Below are 12904 nucleotides of genomic sequence, written 5' to 3'. Positions count from 1 at the left end.
CACACAGAATATTGGGGTTTCATCTCAAGAAATCACCAAGGACCCTATTCAACCAGGAGTTATTTTAAAAGTGAGGTCCTTGGTTGTCTGTGTGGATCCAATGTGTTGCTAAGAGCGCTGCCCTTACATTCCCAGGTCACATTAGCACCAACATCTCTTAGAAGCTGCACTGCTGGTTAACTGCTCTCCTTTGGATGGGGCAAGCATCACTGTGTCTTCACCAACAGAGCCTCCCGCTCAGGAGGGAAGAACGAAGGCCATCTCCCAGGAGAGCCAACGCCAGCATCGCACCTCTGCGACTCTCTCCCTGGAGGCTCCGGAAACCCCCATGCACACTGACGTCTGGAGAGAAGCTCTGTTGTTTGGGGCCGTACACCTGAGGTCCATGACCCAGCTTACGGGAAACGGCAGGGAGCTTTCCATCGCATTCTCTCATGATCAGGACACGATGTGCAACCTGCTATGCCACGGACTCTGAGCTGTTTGTAATAAAAAATAAATTCTTTTCAAAAGGACACTCAATAGCAAGATCCTTCTTCAAAGAACCGAGGGGATGAGTGAATGAACGGGGACTTAAATGCCCAGAAAAGTGAGGAGACCTGAGCACGGTCACCCCGTCACGTGACCCCTCAAGACCTGAGGATCTGCAGCTGCTGCCCTGCCCTGGATCTCCCCAGTCCCACACTCAGGAGTGGAATTCCGTGGGCACGCCACACCCAAGACTTCAAAGGACTTGATTGAAATAGGATTGCTGAGATTTTCTTTTGATGATTTATTTTCTAACGAGATTTTCTGTGTCCTGTAGTTATTATTCCCACCTTATCCTTATTTCTCTTAATTCAGAGCATTCTTAATTTTCTGCAGCACAGTATGGCTGGCTGATTCTATGTGTGTGTGTGTGTGTGTGTGTGCGTGTGTGTGTGTGGCCCGGTGCATGAAATTCGTGCACAGGGGTGTGTGTGTGTCCCTCAGCCCAGCCTGCACCCTCTCCAATCTGGGACCCCTTGAGGGATGTCCGACTGCCCTCTCACAATCCAGGACTGCTGGCTACCAACCGCTCACCTGCCTGCCTGCCTGATTGGCCCTAACTGCTTCTGCCTGCCAGCCTGATCACCCCCTAACCAATACCCTGCCAGCCTGATTGATGCCTAACTGCTCCCCTGCCGGCCCGATTGCCCTTAACTGCCCTCCCCTGCAGGCCAGGTCACCCCCAACTGTCCTTCCCTGCAGGTCTGGTCCCCCCCAACTGCCCTCCCCTGCAGGTCAGGTCATCCCCAACTGTCCTCCCCTGCAGATCTGGTCCCCCCTAACTGCCCTCCCATGCAGGCCTGGTCCCCCACAACTACCCTCCTCTGTTGGCCCAGTCACCCCTAACTGCCCTCCCATGCAGACCTGGTCCCTCCCAACTGCCCTCCCTTGCTGGCCTGATCACCCACAACTGCCCTCCCCTCCTGGCCATCTTGTGGTGGCCATCTTGTGTCCACATGGGGGCAGCCATCTTGTGTGTTGGAGTGATGGTCAATTTGCATATTACCTCTTTACTATATATATATATATATATATATATATATATATATGTATGTATTTATTGATTTCAGAGAGGAAGTGAGAGGGAGAGACAGAGAGAAACATCAATACATCAATGATGAGAGAATCATGGATCGCTGCCTCCTGCACACTCCCAACTGAGGATCGAGCCCGCCACCTGGGCATGTGCCCTTGACTGGATTTGAACCCAGGACCCTTCAGTTCGTAGGCCGACGCTCTATCCACTGGGCCACACCAGCCAGAGCTGGTTGGCTGATTCTTCACCAGAGGAGACAGGCTCCATGCATGTCCACTGGCAATTGGGCTGCTGCTTTCTAAATGAATCTAATGCTTCATCGTTGATGTTACTTTAACACTGAGCTGCTGCAGAATAAGAAACAAGCTTGGCCACCAACCATAAATAATGTGACTGGTCGCATGTCAAAACATCCCACACAGACCTTCATCCTCCCACCCGAGGAATCAGGAGACGCCGCTCTGGGAGTTTGGGAAAAGCGGGATAAAAACTCCCGGGCAGGGCCTTGGAGGGCTTCAAGTGCTCATTGATGGTCAGAGGCAGGGCTCTCGGCCTGCGCCTACTTTAACACTTGGTGGCTGGGACCTAGAGTCATTACAAACGCTACCAGTGAGCTGTAAAAAGGGGGCATAGAAAGGGAGCCACAACCAGCACTTAGCAAACCTGTTGGTAGGAAGCACCAGTACATTTTGAAGTGTAAAATATTTTGGAGATCTTTGGGGGTAAAAGGACAGAAGTGAAGAAGGTCCTATTTTCCACGAGAATACCTAGATCTGTTTAAGATACACCATCATGCTTGGGGCGGAACCTAAAATACTATTTGTATCTTTTTACTCTCCGTCTGTGTCTACATTAGTCATTTAGAGAAGTTCGATCTATTGGTTAGAGGTTTCTGTGGAAGGGACTCTGGCCATGAGTAGGAGGGAGGTCGCAGTCACCAGGCCCTCCCATGATCCTTGTTGTGTGACCAAGGAGGTTCATGGCCATGGAGGTGTGTGACCTTGGAGGTGTGTGACCTTGGAGGTGTGTGACCTTGGAGGTGTGTGGTCATGGAGGTGTGTGGTCATAGAGGTGTGTGACCATGGAGGTGTGTGACCATAGAGGTGTGTGACCATGGAGGTGTGAGACCTTGGAGGTGTGTGACCATGGAGGTGTGTGACCATGGAGGGGTGTGAACATGGAGGTGTGTGACCACTGAGGTGTGTGGTCATGGAGATGTGTGACCATTGAGGTGTGTGGTCATGGAGGTGTGGATGTGTGGTCATCGAGTCTGTGACTGTGGAGGTATGTGGCTGTGGAGGTGTGTGGTCATGGAGGTGTATGGTCATGGAGGTGTGGGTGTGTGGTCATGGAGTGTGTGACTGTGGAGGTGTGTGGCCGTGGAAGTGTGTGGTCGTGGAGGTGTGTGACTATGGAGGTGTGTGGTCATGGAGGTGTATGGTCATGGAGGTGTGGGTGTGTGGTCATGGAGTGTGTGACTGTGGAGGTGTGGCTGTGGAGGTGTGTGGTCATGGAGGTGTATGGTCATGGAGGTGTGGGTGTGTGGTCATGGAGTGTGTGACTGTGGAGGTGTGTGACCGTGGAGGTATGTGATCATGGAGGTGTGTGACTGTGGAGGTGTGTGACCGTGGAGGTATGTGGTCATGGAGGTGTGTGACATGGAGGTATGTGGTCATGGAGTGTGTGGCTGTGGAGGTGTGTGTGATCGCACAGGTGTGCATCCTTCCCACCAACATCCTTGCTGGCAGTTAGAAAATTTCAATAAATTTTAAGTAAACAATTGGGAAAAGTTTCATAGTGGCACCATTTCCACATGCTTCCATGATTTCCACATGTAAAACAAAATCATGTTTCCATTGTACCCCAAAGATATTTTGAAGATCAACAAATATTTTACCTTTCATAATCTCCTAGGATTTTCTACAAATAGGCTTGCTAAGTGAATTACTGATTACGGTACCTAGCGTCCTTTTAAAACATCCATACAAAATGTTGCACTCATTCTAGGAAATGTCCAATACAGATGCCACATGCACTGCCTTGCAGAGTTTTACTAGAGAAAATTGCAAACTGAGTGATGTTCCTATGTTTTTGTTTGATGCAGTTTCATTTTCTGAAATTCGCCTCATTGCCTTCTCCTCATCCCACGTTTCCCCCACTCCAGAGGCCAGAAAAACCCAGCTCCCCCATTTCCCACCATCTTCTGACAGTTCTTCGCTCTTCTCAGAACAGTTTAGGGTCTGTTTTCCCGAAGATTCTTGAACGTGAGTTAACTTGGAAACTGTGATGAGTCTGATTAAAATGTTGATCGATGAAGTTTGATGGTTTAATTAGAATTACAGTGATTAATATTCATATGTTCTTTTTATTTCAGAGAGGAAGGGAGAGGGAGAGAGATTGAAACATCAACGATGAGAGAGAATCATTGATCAGCTGCCTCCTGCACGCCCCCAACTGGGGATTGAGCCCACAACCAGGGCATGTGCCCTGACCAGGAATCGAACCATGACCTCCTGGTTCATGGGCTGATACTCAACCACTGGGCAGTGCCAGCTGAGCTAGAGCTATTAATATTCAAATATGTGATCCAAAGGACAGGAGAGACAGCGCGGTGGCGATTTAGCTGATTGCCTTGTGGGGAACGACTTGCATTGGTCAATACCCGTCACTCGCGGCTCTCAGTCATGCAGAGGGTGACACCACAGGCCACCCGGTGCCTGCGGTTCATACTTCATGCCACTAATTCAACACGGCCCTGTCTCCGGCTCTGCACTGGGAGCTTCACCGGCACAGTGAGCCCTCCCACTATTCTGTGAAGCAGGTATCGTTACCTCCACTGGCCACGGCAGGGTCCTGAGCTTGGTCGACGACTTAAGGTCCAGCTCCGGAGAAAACAGCTTCCCCTCCGGCCTCCACCGCCTCTCTCACCTTGACAGCAATTCACGTCTGTGAAGAGACTGCACATCCCTCCCCCGCTCCCCTGCCTGGCCTCACACCTCACAGTCTCTAGACTCCTGTCAGCAGAAGTTCCCAGAAGCTGGAGTGTCTTTCTGATGCACCCATGTCTCCCCTGGACAGGTTAAAGTGAGGGGCGAAACCAGTATGTTTAAATTTAAAAAAAATCGTTCTGCTTAATTAAGATATTTATCGATGCATTATCTTTAAGAGATTAGACCTTGCACAATGACCCTGTTATAAAAAGTCGCTTCTGCATTAGATGGACACACTCCTGCTTGGTGATTTTGCCCAGTCGTTATCGACCTGAATGTGTGTGGAGGGCTGGGTCTAGGTGGGCAGTGGTCACTCTCACGCCTGTCAGTGAAAGACGCAGGAAACCTCGATGATCCCCATGGTCTCCTCCCCAAGGCAGAAACTTCTGGAAAAGCAGCACCCACCCATGTCAGCTGCTTCAATTTACTGGAATCTCATTCATCTTTAGAGTGCAGTATTTTTCCTGGTATTACATAGAAACATCCACCAGTTTCTTTCAGATGTTCGTCCACTGGTATCTCATCACATAAAGCAAATGCACTTTTCATTAACACTCCTGCCACATATAAGGGTGACTATCTTGGTCCTCCACAGTCTCTTTAAAACACCATCGCTCCTTCCACTGCTGCTCATAGGACATGCCTCCCAATGTCCCCTCACACATCACATTGATCAACCCACTGCCCTTGGCCTGTAGGTCAAGCATCCTCTCAGCCTCCTGCCGTCACATCCCTGGCTACAACGGGGCACTGATGCACCCCAGGAACTATACATTAGGGTAGGAGGGACTCGCCTCAACTGTGAGAGCAGAGCGGGACCTGGGCCACAGGACGGTCAGGGAAGGCTGGGCTGGAAGGGCCCAGGAGTCTGAGACAGACTCCTGGTTCAAAGGTCAGGAATGGAATGCAACTTTTAAATGGATTTTCCGAGTGTCAGTTTCTCAAGACGGCATTTCCTGGCCATCTCCCTGGCTGTCTCTCGCCCCCCTTAGCCCAGGACTGTGACAGTCCTCACCTGGGCTTTGTCCTCACATGTCACAGGGCCTCCTGGAGCGGGCAGGCTCACCTCGCCTCCTGCATGGGTCCAGCAAATTCTACAATTGTGGACAGTAATATTCGTCATCATCATCATGATGAACATGATCACACCAAAATGAAAGCCCTTTTCTTGGGTTAACGAGAACCATCTCTCCGACGGGACGTAGAGTGGCTCAGGTCCTGGACTGAGTTCGACCCCCGTGGCCATTTTGGGCTTTGTTTTTGTGCCTGTTGCGAAAAAGCCCCGTTCCAAGGAAAAAGGTTTCATAGATGGGGTGTCAGGAGCCCTAATCCTTTAACAGAATTCACAAGAGTGATTTTCATTATATTTAATGCTGTTCGTAAGTGTGACTTTGAAATGACTGCCTGTTTATCTTAGCGTGTCCCAGGCGTGGGCCTCGGTGGCACCAGTGGAGCTCGTGGTGAAAGGCTGGGCGGCCCAGGTGACTCCGGATTCCGATTACTCAAGGGCTCTCTGGAGAAATGACGCAAGCAGTCCTTGGATGTGTCCGCAGGTGCGTGGACAGGCACATCTGCGTTCTCTCATGGATGAGTGCTGGTGTCGCTGCATTTACCTTGAGGCGGGGTGCCTGCCTGTGGGCGGGACGGAGCTCAGTGCCCGGCAAGCGGCGTCCCTCCGGGATGTCTGATCCAACATGACAAGCTGTGGATTGGCATCGATGGCACAGTTCTGACTCAGAAATGGACCCGCCAAGCGTCCTCATGTGCAGAAGGCACCCTGGTCCTGCGCTTGCATGCGGGCGGCCACTGGGCTGCATATGAGCGCCCTGGGCTAAATCACTGAGCAGCAAAGTGGTGTATGGGCTTCAGGGTTCAAGCCTAAGGACTGCAGATGTTTATCACTATTTCGTGTTGCCCGTCAGCTGCATCTGCTGCGTGAAGAAGCCTGACAGCAGTGTAGCTGACGTATCACCGCGCTTGGCCCGGGAGCAGGGGGTACCCCCAGCTCGGGGAGTTCCTGGGAGTCCCTGGGGGAGAGCAGCCCACATGTTGAGGTGGACATCGCTGCTTCTCCAGCATGAAGGCCCATCATTCTTACTGTCCTTGATGCTGAGTGAATTACCCACGTGCTTCGTGCATTTTCCCACCCACTTCCACACTCAACCAGCCCCTGTGAGTCACCACTGCAAGACAGGGTGGCCACTGAGGGGCACATGGAGAGAGAGAAGCAGGCAGGCAGGAGGGAGGGAGGGAGAGAGGAGAAATAAATAAGGAAAGAAGAAAAGAAGTGAGGGAGGGAGGAACGTGACGAGGAAGGAGAGAGAGATGAGGAAGGAGAAAGGACGAGAAGGGAAGGAAGAGGAAGAAAGGGGAAGGAGGAAAAGGAGGAAAAGAGGAGAGAGCAGTAGGAAGTGTTTCCATGTTTGCTATTGGCTGAAACGCGCAGAACCTGGTGAGCTGCCTCTCAGCCCACGATGCTCTCCTTAAACATTAGCCGCAGCGCAGGCTTTCCGTGAGAAAGTTCCCTGCTTAAAACAGGGCCATGTGCAGGCTCCTCTATGGCTGGGATGTCCAAACAGGGATATATATTTTTTAATTTTGGGAAAAGAAAACATGTGTGTGTCAGTGTGTGTGTGTGTGTGTGTGTCTATCTGTTTCTGTATGTGTGTCTGTGTATTGTGTGTCTGTATGTGTATGTCTGTGTATATTGTGTATCTGTGTGTATCCATATGTGTGTGTGTGTCAGCTTGCTGAAAGTCCCTTCTCCATCAAACCCTTCAACTGTTGGAAACAATCGTTCCTAGGAAGTGTGAGCACTGAGTCTGGTGCGGAGCCTCCAGTCTCCAGGTCAGGAGTGAGCACTTGTTTTCTCTGACGCCCTCAGCATGTCATGAAATTAAGCTCTCAAGCATTTAAACGTCGTCTTTTCAACCTTCACTTCCTCCTCATATATTTCCATAATTCTAATTAATTAACCATGATATTCATTTAGTATTAATGAAGGAGCTGAAGTGTATCTCTTAAAAAACATTTCTAAAATAGCCTTTCTATGCCAATGTCCCCAAGGAGCCCCGTGAAGCCCGTGTAGGCTGTCATCTGCAGGGGCCTGCTCTGACATTTTCCATAACCTGGCTGTGTGAATATCGGGACACAGACACAGGCAAGAAGGCGAGGGGCAAAGCCCCGGGCGCCCAGGCAAACCCCCTGGGGACAGGCGGCGGCTGCTGGGCACGTTTTAAAAACCTATTGGCTTTGAGATGCCTGGAGCCTCTGCTGCTTGGATTCCGTCATCAGACTGTTTGGGGTTCGGGGAAGTCTGCTATCAATTCAATCTGTTCTTCAGGACATTCCTGAGGAAGCTGAGAGGAGGCCTGGAGACAGGGCCGCCTGGATGCAAGCTCTGCAGGCGACACCCAGACCTCGGGTGCTGCCCACACTGCCCAGGGCGCAGGTCACACTCCGGGGGCTCTGAGCTCGCCCTGGTGCTGAGGAGGAGGAGGGGACATCCGCTCATGGCTGAAGGCAGGAGCACGTCTGACACCTCCCAGGCCTCTCACCGCATAGACTTCACGGAGCAGCAGACAGCGGGGTGGGGGGGGGGGGCCTCCCCCTGGTCTGGAGCCCAGAGGGAAGAGCCCAACTCTCTCCTCGGCCTTCCGGCCTCCCAGGTGGGTGCTGGTGTCTCTCCTGGGAACCTGTTCACCAGGGGCCACTGCCTGGCCTTGAGCTGGGCCCTGAGCGTGGCGGCCCACATGGCAGTTCTGCCCCCTCTGCTCTCATCCCATATCCACTGCTCTCAGGGACACCCTCCCCCCAGGAGGTTCCCCTGGGCTTACGGGCCGTTTTCTGTAGAGCAACACTTCATAAGGAGAGGACTTTGTACCTTTGGCATTGACCCCACCGGAAAGCAGGCTGGCTCTGGAAGTGCCCACAGCATGTGCCCGCGCAACAGCCTCACTGCAGGTTAGACAGGGAGTACCAGGCATGATCCGTGATTCCAGCCCGGAGAGGTTGTTCAGAGCACAGCTTCTCCCATTAGTCCTGCCACGGGCCCACCACGGGCCCCACCACGGGCCCCACCACTGTCCCACCACGGCCCCCACCACGGCTCCATCAGGGCCCCCGCCACAACCCCGCCACGGCCACCCCACAGCCCTGCCACGGCTCCATCAGGGCCCCGCCACAGCCCCGCCACGGCCCCCGCCACGGCTGAGGTCCAGGCGGCATTGTATGTCTCCCCGGCTGCTTCCCAGACCTGGGGAAGCAGCTCGGCTCACATCCTTTGCTTTGAGGAAGCAGCTAAATGTCTTGCTGTTCTTCCCCCAAATCACTGCTCCTACACGAGCACAGAAAGTTCGATCTTTGGGTTTTATCTGCAATGACACCCTTTCTGCTCAAACAGAATGTTCACGGGATCATGTAAACATCAGACCTGCTGGGGATGACTGGTTTCCTGGGTGAGAAACACCGACTGGGCCTCTTTAAGATGCAAGAACAGCGCTGAGGCTTGAACTAAGAGTCTAAGTTTGTTTTAAATCCAATTACAGAATTTTCCTGGGTGTGAGAAAGAATAAGCACAGCGGTTTTAATACTCAGATAAAATAGGAAAGACCACGAGGTGCCTATATATAATGTACATGTACATATACATACATATATAAGCATGTTTTTCTATTTTGGTTATCAAATATAGAATCTTCAAATTAAGATTTTATATATTTATATAGGAAATCACCTCATTTACTTCCTTTTGATATTTAGGGAAACAATCATTTAAATGGACACACCTCTTAGGTAATAACTCCAGCTGGCAGAAAACAAAATGCAATTCATATACATTTGCTGGCTTATCGAAAGGAAACTAAGTATTAAAACCCTTATGAAATGCCCTCTCTTTTTCAAGAATGCTCTGAGTTTCCAAGTCGCATTACCTCCCCTGTGAGGCTGGTTTCCCGTCACCATTAATAAGGCACACGCATGGCAAAATTCGCCACAGTATCTTCTCAGCATCAATCTTACTGCTGACCAAGAGCCATTAAGATAGAGTTTTTAAAAAAAGACTATTCTGTTTACTATTTAATTTCTAAAACCTCCCAAGTGAGCTTCTCAGGAGGTCTGTCAGGGCAGGTGTGTGTGACAGGGGCCACCACAGGGGTGAAGGTGCAGAGGGTCCTCCCTGTGAAATGTCACCAATGTCCCCAGCAGGTGCTCAGACTGTTAGGGTCCTGTTTGCACTGAGGAGGACTGAGCGCCCCCCCCCCCCTGCCTCGGCCCCGAACTCTGGGGACTTCTGCTGAGGAGTTCAGCCCAGGCCTGCTCTGTCCTCACTGTGCTTCAGACTCTCTATGTTTATTCACAAAAACAGCAGCCGCACACAGCGCCTCTCGAGCACCTGGATGTGCCCGGCTGGCATCTTTTTAATAGAATAAATAAAAATTATTCTTTTGGTATTTAAAAAAACACACCTTTTACTTTTTTTTTGCGGGGGGGATCATTACATCCTAGTTTTAAAGAAATTCAACCACCAACAGTAACTTTTTTCTTCATCAATTTTCTTTTGTGGCAAGAAACTCAACTCCCAGGATTTGAACGGTAAAGTTGATGATAAAACAAAACAAAACACCTAAAATCACTAGGAAAGCACATCAGTATGTTTGCCTGCCATTTACTTTAAACCGTTTATATTCTTGAATTGAGGAAACATATTCTGGTAGAAGATCCCATGAGAGCAAGACAAAGTGAATTTGAGAAAGATGGATGAAGTAGAAACCACTGGAAGTTTTTCCGAGCTGTGTTAGGGCTCATAAACGAAACAGATCATCACTTGACAATACTCTGATAATAATTCCAAACAACAGCCCTATTCATCAGGACACATGGAAAGAAAAACACGGCATTAAGGGCCCCCTTTCACTGAGCTTTCTCTAACAGACGTTGGAAGGAGTGGATAAAGCCCCATTTACATAAGGCTTCTGTTTCCCCACAGTCTGCCCTGAGGGATGTGGAGTACTTACAGGTGCAGCAGTTGCCTGTGAGGTCCTCCTAGGGGTTATGCCTGTGAGAATGACATGCATTGTGGCGGGAATTTATTTATTTTTTCTTACACGACCCAGGAGGAAAGCATCTATTTTCTCAAACGCGGTTTGTGACAGTATCTCCTAATTTCACACGCGTGTGGCAGCCGTCCCTAAGACAGACCAGCAGAGCACAGCATGCCTATTAATCTCAGGCCCAGAGCCCAGAGCCCACCCCATGATCAGAACCCCCGTGTCCAGCGCCACTTCTCAGACCAAGTCCATGACCCGGGTTGGGAGGCTCAGCTTGTAACATGGGCCATTTCAATCTGAAAAGGCCCACATTGCTATCAAAAGAGGTGTTTATTATGCAAATGTGCTGGCAACAGTTTAAAACATTACAAGTCCTCCTTTTTGGGGGGCAGGGCTGTATTTTCCTTTTCTAGTGCAAATATAACTTCTGCAAAGCGAGGTACTGCACACACGGAAAGGGCAGCGGAATGAGCTTAAACCTGCGACCTACTTCTGCATAAATCTTTCCCAAATAAAACTTTATCCCGCTCCGCCTGTCTGCACGCCGAGCCGGCGCTTACTGTCTACACGGCCTCGGCTCCAGCAAACGCGGCAGAGACTCACCTAGGGAGGCATCCCCAGCGCCGCCTCGGCCCGAGCGGAGTTGATGCCCAGTCGGAAGGCGAGCTGTCCGGTGCGGAGGCCGCCGGCTCGGGCTGTGGCGGCGCCCCTGGCTCCCTGCTGCCTCCTCGCTGCCTCCAGGGTTCGGGGACCCGGTAGCTCCAGTGCTGGCGCCTGAACTCTCGCCGCCGCCTCTCCTTCCCGAAGCTCACAGGGTCCTTTCCAAACACGCAGCCGCTGGAAGGATGCAGACCCGGGCTCCGCGCTCGGTGCCAACGCAGCTTCCTCTCCGGACACACGGAGGATTGCAGCCGGAGCGGGGAGCGGGGAGCGGGGAGCGGGGAGCGGGGAGCGGGGAGCGGGGAGCGGGGAGCGGGGAGCGGGGAGCCGCGAGCCGCTCACGGGAGCGGGAGGACGCGCAGGCGGGGACCCGCCTGGCCTCGGCGACGCCGCCAGCTGTGCGCGCAGGCGGCTGAGGTCCCTCCTCCCTCCGCTCCCGACCCTCAGGGCGGCTCTGCGATGATTGGCAGCCACGCCGAGTCCTCCAGCTAATCAAGCCCAGGCCGGGGACCTGGCTGCTGTGATGTCACGAGGGCAGGGCTGTTTTGCAGGGATCCGCTCCCACAGAGCTACCCCCCCACCGCCCACCCCGCCCCGGCTGCACCCTTACCCCCAGGGATGCGCGAGGTTCTCCTGACCTCTCTTCCTACAGTTACCTCTGGGATGGAGAATAAAATTCCACTCTGCAGCTATGACACCCAAGGATTCCATTGGGGAAGAAAGAAAAGTTCAAGATGTGAGCTTGCAGGAGTCAAACCCATAAGTATGAACCCAACAAAAGCCCAGGATGACCTGGGGAACTTGGAGAGACAGCCGTGAGCCGCACACGTGTGAGATTAATGATGGCATTTTAGGCCGTGATAAAGGTGAGAGGAAAGAACCAGTAGCCCGCACCTGCGTGGGCGCTCACTGTATACACTTCTTGTTGCCCTGCAGGCTAGGCTCAGTGGATAGAGCATAGGCCTGCGCACCAATGATTCTCTCTCATTGATGCTTCTATCTCTCTCTCCCTCTCCCTTCCTCTGAAATCAATAAAAATATATTAAAAAACATAAACTGCATCCTTATTGAGGTAAATTACAGCGTCATGACGGAGAAATCTCTGCTCCCCACCACGGCTCCTCTCCAGGTCCCTTTCCTCCTGGGCCTCAGACACCTGCTCCTCCTTCTCCGCCTAGACTGCGCTCACAGTGATACAGGTGACACCTCCTCCTTCAGGGAAGGACTTTGGCTTTCTTCCTGGGAAGGCACAGGAGACCAAGTAGCTTACTCATTCTATGGTGAGGGGCTCTCGGGCGCAAGTCTTCCTGCCAGGCCCTGTGAGTCCCCGGGTTCTTCTCCTGGTGCTTCCTCCTCGCATCTCCACCCCTGAACTCAGTGGGATAAGTTGTGCTGGTGATGATTGGGCCCTGGATCCCCTCATAGGCTGGGGGCCACTGCACCCCTTTCTCCAACCCAAGGTACCATGTGGTGTGTGCATCTCTGGTTATAGAGTTCTGCTTGGACTCCGGGAGCATCAGTGACCCTGTCATATGCTACAGGGGGCGGTCCCTCAAACACAGCATTTACAGGTGATGTGGTTTCTCTGTCATATGCTGTGTGGGCGGGTCCCTAAACACAGCATGTATTGATGATGTGGTCTT

General features: G+C 51.9%; 1 protein-coding gene across 2 annotated transcripts in view; it reads right to left on the bottom strand.

Annotated features, from left to right (window-relative positions):
* The window catches only part of NDST4 (N-deacetylase and N-sulfotransferase 4), a 209827-nt gene extending 198184 nt beyond the window's left edge, over nucleotides 1-11643 (bottom strand). The window contains exon 1 of one of the 2 annotated variants that reach the window (XM_080674250.1): nucleotides 11205-11643. The gene's annotated coding sequence lies outside the window, so the exon portion shown is untranslated. The remainder of the gene's footprint in view (nucleotides 1-11204) is intronic. The other variant, XM_080674251.1, reaches the window with a different exon arrangement.
* Between the last annotated feature and the right edge of the window lie 1261 nt (nucleotides 11644-12904).

Source organism: Plecotus auritus (genome assembly GCF_963455305.1).
Source record: "Plecotus auritus genome assembly, chromosome: 6".
Classification (NCBI taxonomy): domain Eukaryota; kingdom Metazoa; phylum Chordata; class Mammalia; order Chiroptera; family Vespertilionidae; genus Plecotus; species Plecotus auritus.
Note: the sequence above shows the minus strand (reverse complement) of the source record. Positions and strands in the feature narration are given on the sequence as shown.